At 34.2% G+C, this 22,510-nt stretch overlaps 1 pseudogene; it reads right to left on the bottom strand.

Annotated features, from left to right (window-relative positions):
• LOC137406874 (monocarboxylate transporter 12-like) overlaps positions 1 to 22,185 on the bottom strand; it is a 444,512-nt pseudogene extending 422,327 nt beyond the window's left edge.
• Positions 22,186 to 22,510: the final 325 nt, after the last annotated feature.

Here is a 22,510-nt window from a genome sequence, read left to right as displayed (position 1 = left end):
TCTACACCGCTTCAAGTGATGCCATTGTTTTATGGTTTGATGAATGTACAACAGACTTTGTATAACTCTGATGAAACGACAGAATAAAAACTTATTAGTCAGAAGTTTACACTGTAATTCATCAACCATCTTCTAACAGCAATCCTAGTCTGAACTACTTCTACTAAAAGAAACACAAAACAAATCAAACTGTGATTGTAATCCAGGGAGATGGTTTGGGTTAATTACTTGTAACTTTGACCACAGTTTGCATGTATATCTTCAAAATATAGTGAGCTCCGCCATATGACATTAATTCATTCCCGTGTTGGCATCGTAAGGTGAAAATGTCGTATAGAGGGGTATAAAGAAACCCATAGAAACCCATAAAAATTATCGTAAAGCTTTTATTTGAAAGCCATGGGGGCACTATTTTTCAACCCTTATCCTATAGGCGGTCAAATAGAGGTGGCATTCAAATAAAGGTATCGTTCAATTAGAGGTTTTGCGGTATCTAATGCAAACACCCCTTGGTAAAAAACATCAAAATTTTATTTACATGCTGTACATATTAAAAATTAGTAACAAAATAGTATATAAACCTTGATAACTATAGTTACCTGCAGTAACTTTAGTGTACTTAGTAGCTATGATCAGCTATAAAAAAAATTTAATGCAATAAAATCATTTTCTCACTTCTTTTAATGTGGTTATCAATCTCAGGATCCATGGCTAATGAGATAAAGTTATATATGTAGGTAAATAGTTACATATGTATAATGAATTAAAAGTTATAGCAAATATTACATTAAATGTTAAAATGCACAATAAATTCACACTTTGGCTTGCTTTGCACTAATTTTCATTTCACTTACACAGTTTCAAACATTTATGACACTTGAAGAATGCTAAACTGATAGACAGAGAGCAAGCATCGTATCTCTTCCATGCTTTCTGGGAGGGGTTTTAGTGATTACCATATCAGCATTTTGAATAATTGCAATGTATTCAACACACCAACCACCAAATTGGAATTTTGAGAGACATTTTGGTTGATGATGTGCAGTGAAGAAATTTTGTAACGAGGGGACAAAAACATCATGTTCCACATTTTAAGGCAGATAACCGTAAAATAACGACGCCATAACCCAATGGTACACTGCATATGAAACAGTAGTATTTGTCTCTGCGCATCTGATGTTAGATTCTGGTGCAATGTTTATGTAATCACGTGCAAGATGGCCTACGGCATTAGAAACTGCTAGATTATGTGAGATTTGGTTGGGTAACGATTGTGTCAAAAAAAACTACAGCCTAATAACATCTAAATACTAGTCAACCGTCTTTGAATTCAACTTAGACTAGATTTGGAGAGTAATTTATGAATAAAGAGTTGTGTGCTGGTAAATCAGTAGTAAGACAACTCTTGCTAATTGATTCAATCACACTGTGATATACTAATCATTGGTTAATACTGTATTAGTGTAAAAGTAAACGGAATGATTTTTATCATTCTGACTACAAAACTCAAAAATAAAGGTAAAGGCTATAAATAATATTCGGCTTTCTAGTATGAAAAATATGTATGCATTCATGTACATATAGCATTCACCCTAGCATACATGAGAGACTAGCTGGTCAATGATTTTAGGAAAACGGTTTTGCAAAGTTAATTGCATCATCGCTATGTTGAATGATAACCAGAGCAAAGCAATCATATTGGTAAAACATGTGAAAACTAGGTCCATAGTTAGAACACTGTATGATCACAGCGCTAACCACCAATGCATGGATAGATTTGATAGCAGAACAGTAGCCTAATATGTGCTGTGCTATTATTAAGCTCTTTAGTGTGGAGATTGATCTCTGTTTTAAATTAATGATTGTATACATTCTGCCAGACCCTATCACCTTCTCAAAAAATCTTCATAAGAGATTTTAATCAAACAAATCATTTTCCAGAAATTCACACACAGAGTTTTTTGAGGTCTCCCAAAAAAAGCCGTCGTGTTATTAGTTGATTTATTAGCTTTTTCATAAACTTTCCTAAACAGATACGCATAAATCATCAATCTGAATTCATGTTTCTTATGTACTGAAAATGATTAGAAGCTGACAGTAACTCAAACACTAATTTTATTGCTATTGTATATCCTGGCATAAAACTCCATTCTAGAGCGAAAAACCTTTACCAAACTGGGGGTTCGGCTTATACATGCGATTCTGATTAAAACTGGTCACAATGCATAACTCTGATTAAAAGCAAATAAGATACTTTGCATGTTACTACACCCTACCCCCATCCCGCGCATAAGATATGAATTCCACATATATCGCATTCCACAATATCGCACACGGCAATATACATACCTAGCTGCCTTACAAAACTATCATACCTTCCCAGTTGGGTGCATTCTATGACTTGAGATTTTAGTTTGCATTAAATTGAGTACTTTACGCCACTGATATTTATTAGTGTTTATTGTTATCTGCAAAAAGGGAATATAACAGTTTGATGATTATAAGGTATTTTGCATGGTATGGTGACATGAATATTACATACATCAACCAAAATGTTTTTTGTTTTCAACAGCAGCCGGTCGAGTGCAAAAATGAGCTCACCTTTTTACATTTCCTAGGAAAATCTTATGAGATGATATTACAAATCTTACTAGCAGATATGAATTACAAATCTTTTAGAGTTAGCAAACCTGTTATGGCGTCTCTCTTATTTAAAACTGTAAAGTAGCGAGTATCTATATTTGATACAGGGTCTTCGATAAAACCAGAAGTGTTTGTCATAAACTAGTGCTGCGAGAAGTTTTATATTGAGCTTTTTATCGGCCTTTCAGTAAATGTTGAACATCATGTGACAAGACAATAACCAAACTGTCATGACTATGTCAAAGAAATAAACAGATTCCAATCTACGGCGGATTTTCGTTTTTGAAGTTTCAAAAGCTTGTAATCACGTTTCCACATATTTGGCACCTACATCATAACAGAGTAAAACATGGTGAATCTTTTGATACCGAATAAGTGTAATGTGAATTTTGTTGCAAGTCAACCTTTAAAGAAAATGAGTAAACAATGCTTAGCCTTTAAATAATGACATTAATAAACCTGTGCTTTATATTAAACTAAATGAAGGCCCTGCGTTGCTTGGGTAATTAGCTAAGTTTCTTTGCTCAGTGAGTTTGAGTAGCTTAAACTAGTAACTTATGCTCATCTAAATATTGACTATAATAACAGCTGTGAAGCCATGTTGTAATCATTACATTTCACATCATAATCTCTCACACAATCATGATCTTCAAACCTAGCTGTGAATTACAACTGTTTCTATGAATCGGCATTGCTTTAATATCTTTGATGATTTCTCGTGATAACACTTAATAGTGTCTATCATATTTGTGTTACTGTAGAACTGATGTGATAAGCTATTTAAAGGAAGGAAACCTTTTAGCAGTTTTAAAAAGTCTCATTAATGATGAGACAAAGCAAAGTGTTTCTGTATTTACTATTAAGTATGTATTTATGTATGATCCTGATGACCCACTCTAACATGAGCTATTACATAGCATGACTGAGAATAAGGTGAAAATTTAATGTGTGTTATTATGTGTGCTATATAGCATATGGTGATGCACAACTTGGCAATAAATTTTGAAAAATGCATAATTTCTTGACTTTAAAAGAAAAGATAATAAAAAAACATCATTAAACAACGGGTTGTGAAGATGAGTTTAAATGGAGTTGTCTTCTCTGTTGAATGAGAGCACAATGCAAAGTCAAGGTATAAGTAGCATGTCAATTGTAATCCAGCTACTGAGGATTTTACACCGCATCAAACAGATATACATTGTTAGTCTCAGCAGTTGCTGATACATTAACTATTCAAAAAAGTTTCTGAACAAAACAAACCAAAAACTATCTTATCGCTAAATACCAAAATTTTACTATTGTAATCCTTTTTAATGATATTATTTTATGGGCAAATTATTGTTAGATATGCCTTTGTAGGTCTGCCTCAATATGCTGAGTCATTTGAATGCAGCTGAAAAAAATTCATAAATGGACACAATATTGAAAAATTAGAAAGAATAAAATGTTTTCATATTGTTGGAACAGCTAAAATGAGAAGGTCAGCATGTACTGCTTTTGAGATATCAAAACAACTTTGGTAAGATTAAAACAAAAATTTAAAGTCACATCGAACTGACAGGATTTTTAACAAAACAATATCAATATGTTAATGGTTGCAATGATCAGCAGCCAGGTCTACACTCATTAGCATAATTTAAGCGGTAGTAACAATAGCACTTACACAAATATCAAACTTTGATGGTTAATAGAAAGATGCTTAGGATTTCATAAAAACAGTCACATAAAGTATTTTAGGCAGTGCGATTGTTTCTCATCAGTATATTGACACTGATACAGGATCTAGCTTGTCCAAAGATTCTTTGATTCAAGCTATTATAGGAATCTCATAACATGACCTAGTTGCGGACTCACCGATAAAAACATCAAAGACAAGGGAGTAGATGATTTGTGATGCATGACTACTTTCAGAGCTGAAAGCGGTAGCCAACCAGCAATGACCAATCCTGTGTTGTAGATGTAGATTTGATAGCGTTTTACTCTGCGCAAGTCTGCTATAAACCCGAACACGATTCTGCCAACCGTGTTTGCGATGCCAACTATGGAAACAAGAAAGGCTGCCTTGCCACTGCTGATATTATACGCTTTAGCTCTATCTGGGATGAATAAGAAAGGAGCATTGAAGCCCAAGTTTGTAAAAATGTTTGAAAACAAAATTAGAACGAAAGCTCACTCTTTGAGCAGATAAAATTGATTTGTGATTTAAAACTGCCAGCAAAGTTGCCACAGCGACCTCTTGGCTTGTTTCCCGCTTGTGCTGGATATTGAGCCTGATGAAGGGAATGGGCTATGGACATTGTGCTGGTCACATAGTCTGATTTGTTGCTCGTGTAGAGCGGTACATTTTGCAGGCTGCCACTGTAGAACGCATCATTTCTGTGCCGAGGTATATGCTGTTTCAATTGATGACCCGGTAATGGCTGGTTGTTGAGAGAGCTGAGAGACGTGATCTGATTTAAAGAAAGCTTGCTCTTTGTCACTCCTGTGGATTGAGCTTTATCAGTTTGAACATGCCTACATGAGATTTACTCAAAGCTTTGTCTTGCAACTCCACTCCCGTAATTTCAATTGCTGGCAGAACCTCTGTGTTATCAACAAGCAGCAATGGTCAAAAAAGTGCCCAAAAAATGCAGCACTTGAGAATAATAACCGCCATCCAAAAACGTGTTTCCTTCCAACCGAAGTTTTTGATGAGAAATTCGGACAATGGTACAAAGATGAAGGTACCAAAACCTGAAACACGGCAAGCAAGGCCTGTCGCGAGGGCACAAAATTTTTCAAAGTAGTAGTTCACTATGACTATGGCAGGGAGGTAGATGATTCCAAAGCCAAACCCTACAATTTGAACTAAGTACAGGCAAGTGCCAATGTTCTTACAATATGGTAAACAAGTGAAACATCTTATAGATTTTACTCGTTCATAAAATAATTCCGCCGCAGCTTCACCAAAATTTAGTCTACTTCACAGCCAAAACAGCAGTAAACCAAATTGATACATTCCAGCTCAGTGACTGTTCATTGCAATTTACAAGTCAGCCATATTTGTACTAAATCTAATTGTTGAGTTTGGTCTGCATTATGGAAATACTATTTCAGTCTGTTTGTTCTAAAGCATTAAAATTCCTTGGCATATTTTTATACAAATACAAGTGTGTAGCGAACCGCTGGTATATCGCTACCAAATATAGTATAAGAGAGCTTCCAGTAAGAACAACATATAATTTCAACATAATTAAAATAATTGGCTGCAGGATGAATCCTATTGCTACCATTGTAAACTCAATCAGTGCTAGAGTGTATGTGAAGGCAACTCCGCAAATCAGGAGTTAAATTGCATAGAAGTTTAAACAATAATTGTTCAGTGTATGATGATAATATGAAGGAGTTATATTTCCTCATGAAATAGTTAAAGAATTTCATCAACTGTTTTATCTATTGATAAACACCATTCTTATTGCTAGTAATTGTTTTAAAGCATAGAAGGAGTAGTGAAGAAATTACAATTAAATTTACATTAAAATTTGGTCTTTCCCTGTTTCGACTGCTACAATGTTTCGATGTTACATAAAAAGTAAATACTAGACATTTATCTTTTCAACTAGACATTTATGCTTTTAGAATTTTACTCAAAGAGTTACTCTGTCACTTCCTGTATCAAATTATAACCTATGTCTGTATGTCAAACAATGACACGTCTTACACGACATCGCTCAGTAAATGAATGCTGAAAAGAATGCAATTTGTTAGGGAAATCAAAATCAGGCCAGTGTAGGTCAAGGTTAGGTGAAGACCCATCTTACTGCGTGCCCGCAGTCTTTAAGATTATGACATCAAACTTGCATATAATAACTTTACCTAGATTCATGAACAGCAAGCAAACTCTAGTATTATTCTCCTCTTAAAATGGCTACATGATGCTATACCTAGCCAAATTGTCAACTGCATCAACTCTAGATATTTGTGCATCCAAAAAAATACATACAGGTACTCCAGTTTATGTATGTTGGAAATACATCAACACCTGGATAAACAAAACTTGCCGGTATGTGTTGAGCAAACTTCTTACTACGATACGAAGAATAGGTAGGCCACTAAAAAATTTTACTAATACAAATCAAGCAATCTAGGTACACTCTTTTAAAGACCAGTCATCTCTAAAGCAGCTACCGTTTTTATACAAGTATAAAATACTTTTAATAAAGCGTGATAGACGAGCTACTGCTTAAAATTTGTAAAGTTACTTTATTATAAAGTGGTCCACTCATTAATTAAACCAATTAACTGCATTTATAAAATAATGCATATATGTTCTCGATAACAACCTGAAAGTTTTTGGTTTAATCTTTGGTCAAAACTGTCAAGTCTGGCCTCCTACTGCTAATATTGTTATAATAAATAATATAGTCACATGAGAGCTTCGTTGCCATTCTTGTCAAATAGTTAACATTTTTCTATATTTGACCGGCTAGAAATAAGCAATTAGATTCCAGGATTTATCTCCAGTACAATATGGCAAACCTAACAAGGAAGTGTTTCCCCTGTGATATGTACTGATGATCTACACGCAAATGTAAAACACTCACCAAAATTAATGTTAGAATGAGTACTTTATAATTACAAAAATGCACGCCAACATGAAATATTGAGCAACAAAGTTGACTATATCTAATGTCTGCCAATCATTGACTAATTATTAATATCATTCATTGCATCATATCTTTAATCTGGTACACTGCTCCTGATTAATTTGCTAAAACTTACCTGTTAAAATCCCGAGGCTGAAATACAGAAACCAGATTCTAGGTGCAAAGGAACTGATGACAAATCCGACAGCACCAATAAGGCACCAACCATAGTGACTGTTCGACAGCTGTACATATTTACCAATGCACTCGCAATTGGCCCTAAAATAATATTGAGTTTGAATTAAAATTATAATGACAGATGTTTAAAGACTTTTACTGTAATTGGTGCAAATTTTTGCCAATTGGAGTAAAATCACCTTGCCCTCGTTAGGGTAATATTTTGTGGAATATTTAACATTGTAGTATGCTGAAAGTAAAGGCTGGAATTTTAATAAGTTCCTTATCCTCTTCATCAATGTAAAATATTTGCTGTGATGAAAACCCTTTATGGCAAAACATACCAAGCTTCAACTATGGCTATTACAATTAAACTTCAGAAAAAAAGGTATAATAGTAATAAGTGAGTTCAGGAAGGGTTGTGCATCAAACTACATACATAAGGTTATGAAACACTTACATACATACGACTATGGAACACATACATACCTAGAGCTATGAAACTCCTACATAACCTAAGGCTATGGAACACTTACATACATCAGCTTATGGAATACTTTGGCACAACAGGCTATGAAATACATGTACATGTACAGCAATGATTACTCTAATAATTTAACTTTTTTCTAACTTTTTACAGTACTATGGAGTTTCCTCAGTTTCAGTCAATGCATGCACTTTCACAAAATAATGATAAATAGCAATAGCAACATATCTACAGTTCTAAAAGTATTAGTATGTAATAATAATTCTTAAATGATATACAATGTATTGTTATTATAGTTTATCGATAGCATAATATAACGACTAGGCCTTGTCTGAAGTGAAAAGATATCCTTTTGATTTTGTTGACAATTTTCTTCGAATTACAGAGATTTGGCGACATTGACCACATGCTTCCTAGTTCAAATGTGAAGCTTATGACATTCGACTGTGTGAATGGATCAGGGAAATGAGAGTTTTAGGTTAATAATAAATACTTTATAGCTAAACATTTTTAACAAGTTTATTAAGGATATTTTCTATAAAAGGTGAGACCATTTGTGCTAGATGATCATCGCTTGATGACTGAGTTGTGTACCTGATGAAACAATAGCTCAAAACATATTTTATTCGGTAATTAAGGCTTTAATAATTTTAATAAAGACATTCAGAGGCATTTCAACAAAAATATTTACTAACAATAAGTTCAAAGTACACCTAAACGAATTAACAAAAATGAAACCCCTGCTGCATCTTAGGTATTGCCAAAGATCTACTCAGCTGAAAATGTTGAGGGTGATGGCCTTGATGATTGACAAGTATCAGTGTTGGATAACTTGTACAAGTCATACCCGCCAAAAACTAAAATATCTGAAGGCATTTACACAAATAGTAAATTGATAAGGACGCAAATCACAAAATTAAACTATCATATACAATTTTCCTAACAACTTCATCATCACAGCGCTATATCATCACTAGTTTTTGCATTCAACAGAATATTTTTCAATATTTGTTTGTTTGTTTATAAATTTCAGAAAAAGAAACTGGTGAAGTGATCCTTTCACGTCATTCTTGATTTTGATCAAGAAGCCAAGTACTCTAATTTGGCCTAACTAGCTAATTAGCGAAGTTACCTTGATTTGTCCTTCATAGTATATAAAGCAATTATCACTGCCTTTTATTTTTTATTTGCTTCATTATAAAGTAAGACAGTTATGACTTGAGTTTTTAAAAATACTTTTTTTTATTAATAAGTATAAGCGAAGCAAACCCAAAGTAACTTGTCTAAGCATTTTAAAAAATGAGAGTTTATGTCCTTCAATTAAAACTGTATTTGTAAGCGGCTAGAACTTTTCTGAAATTAATGCAAAAGGCATTAATATGACTTATTATTAGTTGATCGGTGTTTTTACATAAAATAACTGTCTGATACAGACCTGTCAACATGGAGAGTTCTTCCTTTGAAATTTTGTGTTTATGAAAACAGTTTAGGAATTTGCATGTATATAACCCCGTGGTGGTGAGAAAGAAACAACTATGAAAATAAGCAGTCATAAGCAGCACGCGTACAAAAAATTCGATAGACTTGCCTGCGTCTGCAAAGCTGCCCCATGCAATTAAATACATATTATCTCACATGGATGTCAATGTTTCTATTAACATCAACGCATTATGTGTCAGCTAAGGTTATTTCAATGATTACCATTTGTAATATAATAACATGTGGTGTAGTAAACATATAGAAACAGTTAAACAATTGAATTTGGTGGGTCTTAAGAGAACATGAAAATGCTATGTATGGCACATCAGCCAATTGATGCAGCCTAGTGTACATTGTCGTTAGCCATTCCACACATAGAGTTGTCCTTGAACTTAACCGTAGCAAATCCGACTTAATATAGCTATTACTTGCTAATATCTCACACTTACATCTAAACCCTTTCATAGTCTTTTTTATAAATTTATTTGACCTGCACAAAACATTTGTTTCATGATTTGAGGAAATATGAGTATAAAAGTTGTTTGACAAAGTTTGAAAACCTTTACAGTTGTTTTTATTTTCTATTAAATTATTTCAACTAACACTTTTCTCATAATATGTAGTGTGAAAGTTAGAATGGCAAATGTTGTTATATATTAAACACAAATCAATTTTCTGACCAAAGACAATTTTATTAGCCGGGCAACGTCGGGTAGCACAGCTAGTAGATATATATTAAATTAATATTACGATATGCCAGACAAATTAAAAAAAATGATATCACATTGCTATTAACTTTTTGCAGTTGTTTCCAAAAACAGATTCTGGGGTTAGAGCGGATGAGTGAGAGCGCAATATTTTGGGATTGTGATAATAGGGTATATCGCCAGACAATATTCTGAACAGAATAAACAGGAAGGCTAGTCAAGCATCCTCACAAAGCTGTTGCCAATTATATCCAAGCAGATTGCACAACTGTTTCTATTAGTAGCAAAGTTCATTATGGTTTGTCACCTTAGGCAACTACCGCATCAGGTCTACCCTGTCAGATCATGAGATAACACAGCACAATAACTGCCAGGTCTCTCTCAACTGCCTACCTACTGCCGCTCAGGCCTACATTCTCACCATTAGAGCATTTTTCTAACACAATTATTACCTATATCTATTCATCTCAGGCTATGTGAAAATAGCAAAAAATCGCAGTGCAATACCTAATGCAATGTTTAGCATCTTGGGCTGCTAGAAAGAGTTTGACTTTCAATGAAATTGGAAAGTGACCGAGCAGCTGCAAACTTTCTTCCATTGGTTGACTTTTTAATTGTTCCACAGAATAAAAAAATGTTTTCATTTTTGGTAAAATCTCTACTAAAAATGAAAACCAACTTTTTCTGATGACACCCGCTGGGTGGCTGATGTATTTAAAAAATCTTATTTACGAGTATAAATAGAATTGTGAGCATTATTTATGTTTTTAAAGAATAGAAAAAGCATAAAATTATTATGCTTTATTTGTTATCTTGAAGTGTTGACTGATGTTCTAAAAAAAGAATCAAGGAGATTGATTGACCCACTAGAAGCTGAGATATAGCCAGCCAAACACAGGTCTACCTAGTAAAGAATCAGAGGAAAACCCTTCGAAAATCCCGAAAACTGTGAAGTATGAAATCGACTTAATGGTCATGTGCCGGAGTTGCGCACCCTTACCGCTGTTACGTATAATGATTGTTTTGGCTACGAGATGTGAAACGCTTCTCGCGATAGTAAATAATTTACAGACTAGCTCTGGTTTCTCAGGAAAATCAAGCGAACATTGTGTGGTAAAGGCATTTGCCCACAACCCCTCGCCATGATTTTTCAAAACAGAAGAGCAGATTTTGACTATTGTGCTTCAAATTTTAACTCGATCTCCACGGATATGCTCAGAAGATCCTCTGTTCAACGAATGGCGCGTGTATAGTCTATATGCGACATCCGCGATTTGCAGTTTGTTTAGGATAAGAAATGGGAATGTGACTTTTTTTCATTCATCATTTTTCTACTATGTATCTACTGCAACATTCAGTTGATTTTCATGATTATCATCACTATTAACAGACTGTAAGTTCACTACAGCCATAATCTTAAAAAGAATAACTTGACCGTGCTGCTCTTGCTGTAAGAAAATAAAACGATAACTTTTGATTTGATTTTTCTATTGATCTATTATCTTATCTATGATCATTTTTATGAATAATGTAATAATCATAATGCATATTATACAAAATAATAATATAACTGCGTATAGAATAAATGATGTAACTAATATAATTTGTAGAAAATTCCAAATGATAACCGAGATTGATGATTGATTTAATTGATTCCATTTATTAGCTATAGTTAAAAAAATCTGAACAGTGCTAAAGATGAGTCTGAATAGGGAAGCTAAGTGGGAGAACAACAAAACTGAGCTGAACTAGCAAGATAGCGAAATGTTGCGAAATAATAGATGATTGTAATTATTTTATGCTAAAACTAATCTACACGTCAGAGGGACTGGTTCGGAATTGTCAGAGCATTGATTGTTAGGCCCTATTTGATTGTTCTATACTTCCAGGGACTAAACCAATTAAAACGCCGTGATTGTTATAGGAGAGCGCATTAGTTGGCTTAATTGACCAATGGCACAAAAGTCGATTTCATACGTCATATATTGATGATTACCAAAACACTTATGTTTTTTGGTAGACCTGTGTTTGGCTGGCTATATCTCACCTTCTGGTTGGTCAATCTCCTTGATTCTTTTTTTAAAACACCAGTCAACACCTCAAAATAAATAATAAAGCATAATAATATTATTCATTCTCTATTCTTTAAATATGTCTTATCAATAGCTATTGTTTACAGCAATAGTTCTCAGATATAAGCAGTAGATGATCCAACGTCAGACGGACTCCAGCACTCGTAGTAGTAGTTTCATCTTATCACTAACAACATAATGTTTAACATTAAAGCACGTTTAGCAGCAGTATTTTGATTGAAGAAAATCCTTACCAAATGCTGTAAGGTTTATTATTGTTTTAGTTGATTTAATATTCAGAAAAGTTATTTTACCTGAGCAATGCCATATCAAAACGTTAAACTCTACAGAAAGTAGCCTGACTACTAATGCTACCAAAAATAACTACTATTTCTTTTTATTGTATTGTTATGCATTTTTTGTTTAACTAAACACAAAAATATAAACTCAAATCAATAAGATTAATTTTGATTGTGATGTACTCAAATACGTGTGTCATTGCAATTTTACGAATGGCCATAGTCCTCATTAGAATTAGCTGCTTTTTCATGACATTCTTGTGGTCAAATCCAAATATTCATGACTCTCTTATAAATGGCAATGTTGTAAAATTTACAATAACATTGATGACAAAGTATAGGATTTGGAAAATTTGTAGTAATAAGTTTCATTTTATTGCAACAACACTGATTTTTTAGAGAACAGTCAAATACAGCCCATGACCTACAAAAATATTGCACTCACTATAAGCCACAATCTTGGGTAAACCATGGTGTCATGAATGGTGGTGCTACTGGTGTTGCTCATGATTTTTGTCTGTTCTTCTGCAAACTGCCAACAAGGCAATCCTGCAGCTATTCTCAAACTTTTGGACAGTTTCTTATGCTTCATGTTTGCATTTTTATGAATTTCTATTTTCACCTATAAGCCACATGCACGCACACACGAGCACTCATCCTTGCTTACACATACACACATAATATGTGAAAGTTGAACACAACAGATTGGCTTGGTTTCTTATTGCATGCTCACTAATGAAAGTGAATATACCCAGTCACCAATCACATTCACTGTTCAATAAAGATCTCTACAGGGCAACGGGAAACCAAAATAATTTTCTGTTTTACCTAGGCAAACATGTCAATCACGCATCAACATTCATTGTGGTTTCTCAAAAGATGTTTGCAAAAAAATTCATTTCTGAAAGCCCTAGTGTCTACTTTTTCTTAGGTGCTCATTAATGCAACTAATCAAAGTCTGCTATTTTTTCATTTCAGTTTAAATAACATCACAAGGCCAACCTTTATTATTTTGATATACGAAATGAACCTTTTTAAAATGCAATAAGTAGTAAACAGCATAAATACTGTTAGGGTCTTTTAAGTTTGTCAACAATGTTTTTTGATTAAAATTTGAGAAAGCTACAGCACAATCTATTAATTCCTTTTGACAAACATGTAGCTGATAATATCCTAACCCAAAAATGCTGATTATAAAGACTCTTGCATATAAACCTTGTTACCCGGGATAAAGCTTATAAGGAGCATGTTCTCAAACCTATCCATTATATAGGTATCCATGACATCCATGGCATCCATGGTATCCAAGGTATCCATGCCGTCTCACCCTTCCCTTCTTGAAAATCCTCAAGAAGAGCAATGAAGATAACTCCAAATGAGTATGTGATGCCATCAACTATGCCATGGATGAGAAAGGAGCCAAGCACAATATTCCAACCCCAACCTGGAATAGCCAGCAGACATCACAGGTCTTTATTAGTTGCAAGCAAACTACATACACAAAAGGGGATTCCAAGTTTCACTCTCACTGGGTTTCCCTGAATTGACTCGAACTGATAACTGTGAAGGTTTGATTCATGTAACACTGAAAATACATGTATATAGATCTGAGTCAAACCAAACAAGAGGTCTGAGGTTTGTTGCTTTAATCAATACGATTGGACTCAATAAAACTACTATCAATACTTTTATAATATATGCTATATATGCTATTATTGATGAACAAAAATTCCTCTCACCACGATTTTAAACTTGGAAGAAAAAATGGAACGATCATTGGAATAATATTATTTAGGTTTATAGTGAGCTAATTGAGAGTTTTTTCGATGTGACAAGCCATTTTGTGGAGCGAAGAAATCTAAGTATTCACATTCTACTAGCATCTAATCACAATTATGCACTAAAACATTTAGAGGTGTACAAAAATTTGTCAAAAAGCTCTGTTGTCAACCTTGATTAATCTGAAACCTTGAACATTGGGATATGAAAAAAGCTAATTATAAAGACGAATTCGAATCCCGTATGGTACAAGCTTTCCCCGACTCAGAATATGGCTTTGGACAGACAGACAGACATGGCAGCTCTTATTATAGTAAAGACTACCCTAGAACCAGACATGCAAAAAATTTAATTATGACTCATACAGTAATAAAAGGAGACTTGTCTGTGCTGCATAAGTCGTACAAATAACCCTTGGTTAGGATAAGTCCAGATCGATGTATAAATGCATGCTATAAAATACATGCTCTGGCTATATGAAATCTATAATAATAAAACCTATCATACAGCCCTTCTTTGTTCACGAATGCAACTAGCCCTTCTTTGTTCATGGATGCAAATCAGTTCTGGTGTTCAATTGTTTGAAAATAAGATAAATGTCACATAAAAAACACTGCTGGCATTTGCTTTATGAGATTCTGGGTTCAGATTTATAGTAAAGAGAAATATTGTGCATATACGTAACAGATTGCCTAAACAAGTAGATTTAATTAGTGATCTACGCACTTCTAACTACAGTGTATAACTGCATGCCAACATCATGTATTGCATAGCCATTCATCACTAGCAAATATGACCTCAACAAACTGTGCTAGTAATCAAACAGAAAATGTTACTAGATATCTACTCTAAAAAAGAATCCAGTTTTCAAGGTAAGTGATTGATGCTCATCAGGTAAGGTTTTGTCACGACAGGAAGCGTTAATTACGTGACAGGAAGACATATGCATTGGTATGCAGGTTTATCCTCTCAGAGGATCACAGTGCATTCCAGTGCATATATCCATTGATCCATATTAGTATTTATCAAACTTCTGATAACCCTTTACGAGTTGGTGAAACAATAAAAAAGTTGCATAGATTGTATTGGGCTGATACAAACTCTAACTCATTTGTGTAATGGAAATCAAAAGGTTCAGAGATTATTCTTCTGTAAAAAAGAGTGAGTGCACCCACTTCAAACTCTCACTCATGTCTGCTGCATGACTAGACAAGAATAAAAAGGACTTAGTTAATATACAGAATACCTCACAAAGCGCAGGTTCACAGACCAGAACCACTATGTTAAGGATATAGCAAAAACACTAGCTGATTGTTCTGCATATACGATAGTTGATATCTCCATCAACAGACCAAAATCTTAGGTTGGTATTTGAATCAGGGATATAGTGCTTCCTAGATGCTTTTAAGAAGAAGACTGGCAATCATTTTTATTCCAGTTCTCCTTGACATGACGCGATTACCTCACATATATCACTGACATAAAGGCACTGACATTCTTTCATAGCTTGCATAGTAGTAAGCAACTGAAAGTATTAGGCTATCAAGCAGTGTATGTCAAGTGCGTCCCCACATGCTGCCATGTCAAACCTATAGAGCTAATCAATAAGGTATGACCATTTAGCTGAGCATTATAAAACAGCTGGATTATAGTTCTTGAGTAAACTAAAACATTCTCAATGTCGGGCGATAGAAATAAACGAACATTAAATGATAAGGTAAATGATGAAAGAATCTTGCTAATATAAGGGAGGTTAATATTCCGATTTTGTTACTCCTCAAAGCGGTTTGATAATCAGTCACTTAAGCTCGCTCCGCAAGCCTAACTTTTTTAATAGCAAATTATAAATAGATGTGCAGTAATACAAAAATGATAATTTCAGTAACAAAATATATTTGACCATACCAAGATTAAATAATCTCATTATGCTAAAACACTCTTTTAATTAAACACTCTTTTAATGCGAATCGCTCAGACAGAATATGACAGTGCTGTAAACTCTATAGTAGAATATGAGAGGTTTGTCAATTCTCAGTCAGCAGTAACCTGTAAACGTGATATTCAATGATTGTTAAACCGTAATGACTTTATGCTTAAACAGTATATGGTATTGCCAATAAGGATGTCAGCCATGAATATTACGTCTGGTAGGACTAACTACAGACAACTGCCTAAGTGTTGTGTAAGTATAAAAGTGAGATTACTAGCAAGGCATTTAGTGTGTCTGGTGAGTTATGAACCTTCCTTATCTCTGCTAATGTATAAACCATGTTTTCTATACCCTGAATTATTAGAGCATATAATCAGTGATTAGATGAATGGAGGTGTATTTTGTATTTATTTAACAAGCTAGATATGAAGCCTTCAGTATGGCTGTCAATAGGAATAGGCTACTCTGTCTCCACTATTGAAGTGAGAGTAAATCATACATGTAAATATCACTCATTCAGCCACCTTTCTGTTTCTTGATGGTGTTTCTCACCACAACTTAGTATTTCATACTCTGCCTCTATTCTGGCAGATAGAGGTTGTTTTAATGGTTACTCTTTTGCCGTTGTTCAGGTAGTTTGGAGAAATGTCAAAGGTCTTACATAGCCTCAGTCATTTCTAGATGGAGTTTTAATTGCTCAGTGTTTGCTGTTAGACCAAGATATGACCAGCCCTTGATAAAATAGGTTGGGTAGGGCAAACTGCTGGGTTCCCAATCTTTTTAGTCTATCGATCCCTTACAAATTTTAATGAAGTGTCATTGACCCCGACCCCATCATTAAATTTGAATTATTTAGCGAACCCTTACTAATAAAAATTTTAATAGTATTGTACGGTGTTATACAAGCCTAAGCTAATGAGATAGATGAATCTGATGGTTATGAAGAATTTGTATATCCAGTTGCTTATTTGTAAATTTTAGTTTCAAGTCCCCGATCTATTCCATGTTCGTTTTGCTTCTCTGTTCATTCCAAAGCTCAGTAGCATTACTTGGAAGTACCAACTTAGAAGTACCGATATATTTGAATCAACAATCAAGTCTAGCACGGTTTAGCATAGTTACCTCACTGCTCCATATACCATGCTAGTCTGAAAACAGATTTTTCAGGCTAGCATAAGATGTTTTCAATACATGCTGTTTTGAAAACCGATTTTGTCTCTAAATCCTTGCTTAGTTCTAGAAATTCTTCTAGTGTAGCTTGATGTAAGTTCATACTTTCCATGTAAGAATCAAAAGGAGAAATTAACCAGTCCGTGCACTTGAATTTTTTCAAAATCACTGAATGCACTTTGCTGTCGTTCTGCAACCTTTCAAGACGGCTCGTAAATGCTAAAAAATTATTCTAAGAAACTGTTCTTTTGGCTTCTTGTTCCAACCCACTTAAATTGGAAAAGTATTGAAAGTCTCTCATCAAAGAAAATACTTGTACAAGCCAAGCACTTTTGGAAATCCCTATAAAGCAGTACATGTGTGAATCGGAGTTACATTCCTTTCTTCTAATCTGTTTTGCACTTAATTTTGTTTTGAGAATGAATCCGCCATATTAAACAGGTCACTTTTGTGTACTTTCAACTTTTCTTCAAGTAATTATTGGCCTTCGCATAAGATCTACATACATTTTTCAAAAATATCAACAAGCTTCTGTAAACAACATCATCTCCAAAGCAATGGCCACTCTATGGATACAAGTAAATCCATCTGTTTAAAGTTGTCATTGTTTTTCTGGTACAATTATGCAAAAAGGCGCAAGTGGAGCTGATTACCCTTAATTGTATTTATCACTTGAATACAAACTTGTAAGCACTCATGAAGCTCTGAACTTATTCCTTGCAACTGAATGTTACCTATCCAAAGTGCAATGAACAACAACGGTATCCGGAACCTTCTGTTTCAGTAGAGCTGAGAACCTCTTGCACTGACCAATCATACCTGGTGCACCATCACCAGCTACAACAATTATATTGTTGAGTGGAACGCTGCGCAATTCACAATATTCTATCAATTTTCTGAAAATTGTTACTCCTCGTAAATCTATTTTCAAATACTAGCAAAATAAGAACTCATTAATCACATGTTTTTCTTTCTAACTTCTGTATCTCACATAAACCATCAGAATGTCAGATCCAAATGTTGACTTGTTCGTTTGAATAAAAATCTTGCATTGGTTCAGCTCCGAAGTGACGGTTTTGTGTACCTTATTTACCATCTCATCAATCACATGGAACTGTACTATTAATTAATGACCAATATAACACGGAACTAAAAAAATATTCTTAACTGTGTCAGTGACTTCTCTTTCAGCTGGTATGATGAGTTCCTCTCTAATCATATGGGGTCTCCCTTGCTTTGCAATCAGCAGAGATACATATATGTTGTATGAAGCAAATAAGCCTCTTTCATTTGATGCAGGTGTCAAAGTTCATGTAAAAAACATGAGATTCCATCTTCTTCCAATTTAATATTCAGTGACTTGAAATAGTCTAGATTTTCATCATTTCTATCTTGGTGGTGCCGGTTCAAGTGATCTTTGATCTTCAATGGCTTCTCAGGAACATCACTGAATAATATTGTTGCATACATTACGCACAATTGGGTAAAAGTTTATTTGAAAAGCTAGAGGTAAATTCAAATGCGGAAAATTCTTGAGAATATCGACGTCATTCTATCTTTGTGTCTAGAAGGGTAGCCAGGATGGGCAAAAATTTAAATTAATGCTTGGAAGAACATCTTACTGCATTGGTATCAGACTTAGGCTAGGCTTACCAGTATCACAACAAGCATGTTAATGATCAGGACTAGACAATAATAAGTAATAACAGGCTTGGTACTATTAGTCTCGCAATGATTGATTTGATACTGATTGATTTCAAGCCATCTTATCTAATAGATCTATCCATACAATACTTATAGTTTGAAACCAATTCGTACAATATACCATTTAGTCCCCTTAGTCTAAAATCAATATAAAGACAAGGATAGAAATACAAAAACGTAGATCAAAGATTATTATTTAATATTTACTAATGAAAATGGTGGACCAATCATACAATTGAATGAGTTGGTTGTAGATGAATTTGTTTTGAACCAATTATAATGGAATTAATCGTTGTTAGAGAAGGAAGGCCTTCTAAGAAAAAGGAGACAGTTGCTTTTTTGTAGGCAAAAATCGTTGCACTAATCATTGTTTTCCCACTGATAATTACATTTGCAAACAATCACAAAGGTAAATTAAAGATTGGAACAAACAATAGCGAGTAATTAATACAAATTATATATTTACTTACAGAAATGGCTGTTAATATTTATTACTGTCATTTCTTCTTGTCATCAAATCATTTTTTCCTGTAGACCGCTACATTCAAATTGCAGTTTTTTAGACTTACTTGTTAGCCCTTTGGCCAAAATGACCCCCTTTAGACCACTAGGAATACATTGACTTCCTGAAACTTCATATCGATCCCTGTGGTCAATATCGACTACGTTGAAACCCCTGTGTTAGACCAACATATGATCAGCGCTTGGTAGTAGGTTAGAGGGCAACCTGCCGTTACTAACCAGTGAGTACAGACTTCCGCTGATGCTAACTTGTTACTATTATAAGATACAGGTGAATGTGCATCTTTCAGCCTTTATTCCTGTTACTTACTGATTTCTCAGAAGTATCAGTCATAATAATATACAATAATAAACCAGCTATTATTTTTATACAGTTACGCTGTCTATAAACATGAGTGTCTATTGATATCTTTAGTAGATTAGCTGTTAGCGGAGGTAATGGCTGGTTATTTTGCCTTTTGATAAATCTTGTTTATTTGTAACAGATCCAAGAATTTAGAGATAAATAAAATCCAGTTTACTGAGCAATACATATTTTACTTGTCTATTGCTTTTGTTCTTAGAAAGTGTAACTTCCTGTATATCAATTGTAAACCTTGCAATGTCAAGAATGTGATGAATTCTATCATTGTTTTTACAGCAAGTTTTATAACTATAAGGATTACTCCAGAAACTTTATGTATGCTTGTTCTCTGTTGTACCAGATAGTAGAGCTGATGCATATTGTAATACTTCTCTGTCACCATCCAAGGTATGTTATCAAACATAGTGGTTTAGTTTATTTAGATATACCGTAAAACCTCTTTTTGAATTCCATGGCGCTCTAGTTTTTAATTTTTTCCTATAGTGGTGCTTTATTAGAGGTGAAATTCCAATAGAGGATGGCATTGTATGTTTCAAATAGCTCGTCTGGTTTTTGGGAAGATTAATTTAACCCATTTACGAGCAAAACAAACACAGTCCATATTTTGCACTCTCTGACAGGTAGAGCGACATTAGCCATGTGGATGCGCGAAATTTGCGATAGCCCACCTCCAACTTGTAGATCACTAAGTAAATATTTATTGAGATGCTAAAGAATATCTCTACCAGTTGATATTTAATTGATTGCCTGCAATTCACCTTAGATGACTTTAAGGCCTGTTCACACCATCGATCAAATCAAAGTTTAGCTGCGCGATGGAGCAAAACAATTAGCTGTTTTGACATCATCACCAATGACAAGGTGACCGCTAACCAACAGCCAAAAGAAATTACAAGTTTCCATCTCTGATATCGCAAGTCCTTTTGTTATCTTTACGATCATAGTTTTTGCCATGCTTGCCGAATGAAATCGTCATTGATCTTCACAACTATTGAAATTGGATCTGATGCCGTCAACGAACAGACAATCAAGATGTTAACAGTTGCGTTCACCGGTGTCAAAGTTCAACAAGTTGAAAGTCCATCGCATCGTCGCTAGAATCGATTACATTGGGCGCTCATCCCAAAATGGCGTCGTAGCAAGAACCCTCAAACAAAACTTCAAATGCCAAACCCTAACTGACCGTCTGATCGATATTTGCGGTCCATCGGGCAGCTAAGCATTAATTTGAACGATAGTGTGCACAAACTTTTATAGCCGGTGTTGCAACTCGTTAGAGTTTAAACTTTTGCAAATCATTCTAAATTTGATGGCCTATTTTTATTTTGTAATTATATTCAACAATGTTGCATGAACGCTCGTTGCTGCCATTGACATGTTTGCAAGTTTGCAGCCCAAACTGGTTTTTTATGTCCAGTAAAAGAGGGGCTGTGAGCGTTGACCAGTAGAAAGCCATGTTTAAATAACGGCAATGGTGCTGACAACTAATATGCTTTAAAATTAAAAATTTATAAGTTTTCGATAATAACCTATCAAATGCTACAAATATATATATTTAAAAGCAAGTGGCATAAACCAGCTGTATCTACATGTATAATACATTTAGAGAAGCAAAAAGCAACGTTTTTGAAACACAAATATTCACATCATTTGCTTGGCAAGTTGCGTTGACTGTTACTTTCGTTTTTACTTATCCGTTCAATACTTTTCAGTGTCTTCTAAATTCTTCCGTACTGCTGAACTAGTCAATAATAGTGTCCAAACAACTTTTAACAAAACTCAATGTGTTGCCTTTTAGAATATGTTTTTAACGACATTAAAGTAAACTTAGCCACATGTACAGTAAGCTTGTGGTATGCCTGCTAAGCAGAGGGTCTTGCCTCTAAATAATGGTATATATTCCGTTGTAATTGATAAACTATTTTCCACATGTATCGAGGTATCAAAACTGTTGAACACAGAATTATTATTAGCATAATAAAGTTATTATTTCTATGGTGCTGCTTTCCAAATTAAGAAAAAACTAAAGCTTTTGAGTTCCAAAACTGACTTGATAAAGTCAGCAACCACAAAAAGAATTTTTATTCATGTAACCTAATCATCATTAGTACAATTTTGTAGACACTTTTTCTACAGATCACTTGATATTACGAGTTTGTAAAATATTCGATCGAAGAATACTAAAGTACCAGTCAAATAGAGCTGGTGTTCCATTAGAGTGATCCATTTTCCAACCCTTATGCAGTGGTGGTCAAATAGAGGTGTCGTCCAAATAAAGGTGGCACTCACATAAAGGTTTTACGGTAATTGACTCAACTTTTACAGGTTAAGGCTAGCTCTATCTTCAGTATTGCATTGTTTGTTTTAAGCATGTTTTTATAATTTTGTAAGACCTCCATGATATAACACAATTTTCTCAATATGTTATATAGGCTACTTTAAATCTCACTAAACTCATACTATAATTACTATATAACAATTTCTATAAATACTAATGATACTGTTTAGTGGGTACATCAATAACCTTAACAAGCCTAAATTTGTCAGCAACC

The sequence above is a fragment of the Watersipora subatra genome, chromosome 10, assembly GCF_963576615.1.
Source record: "Watersipora subatra chromosome 10, tzWatSuba1.1, whole genome shotgun sequence".
Taxonomy (NCBI): Eukaryota; Metazoa; Bryozoa; class Gymnolaemata; order Cheilostomatida; family Watersiporidae; genus Watersipora; species Watersipora subatra.
The sequence above is the reverse complement of the archived record's forward strand: the minus strand, read 5'-3'. Positions and strand labels throughout refer to the sequence as shown.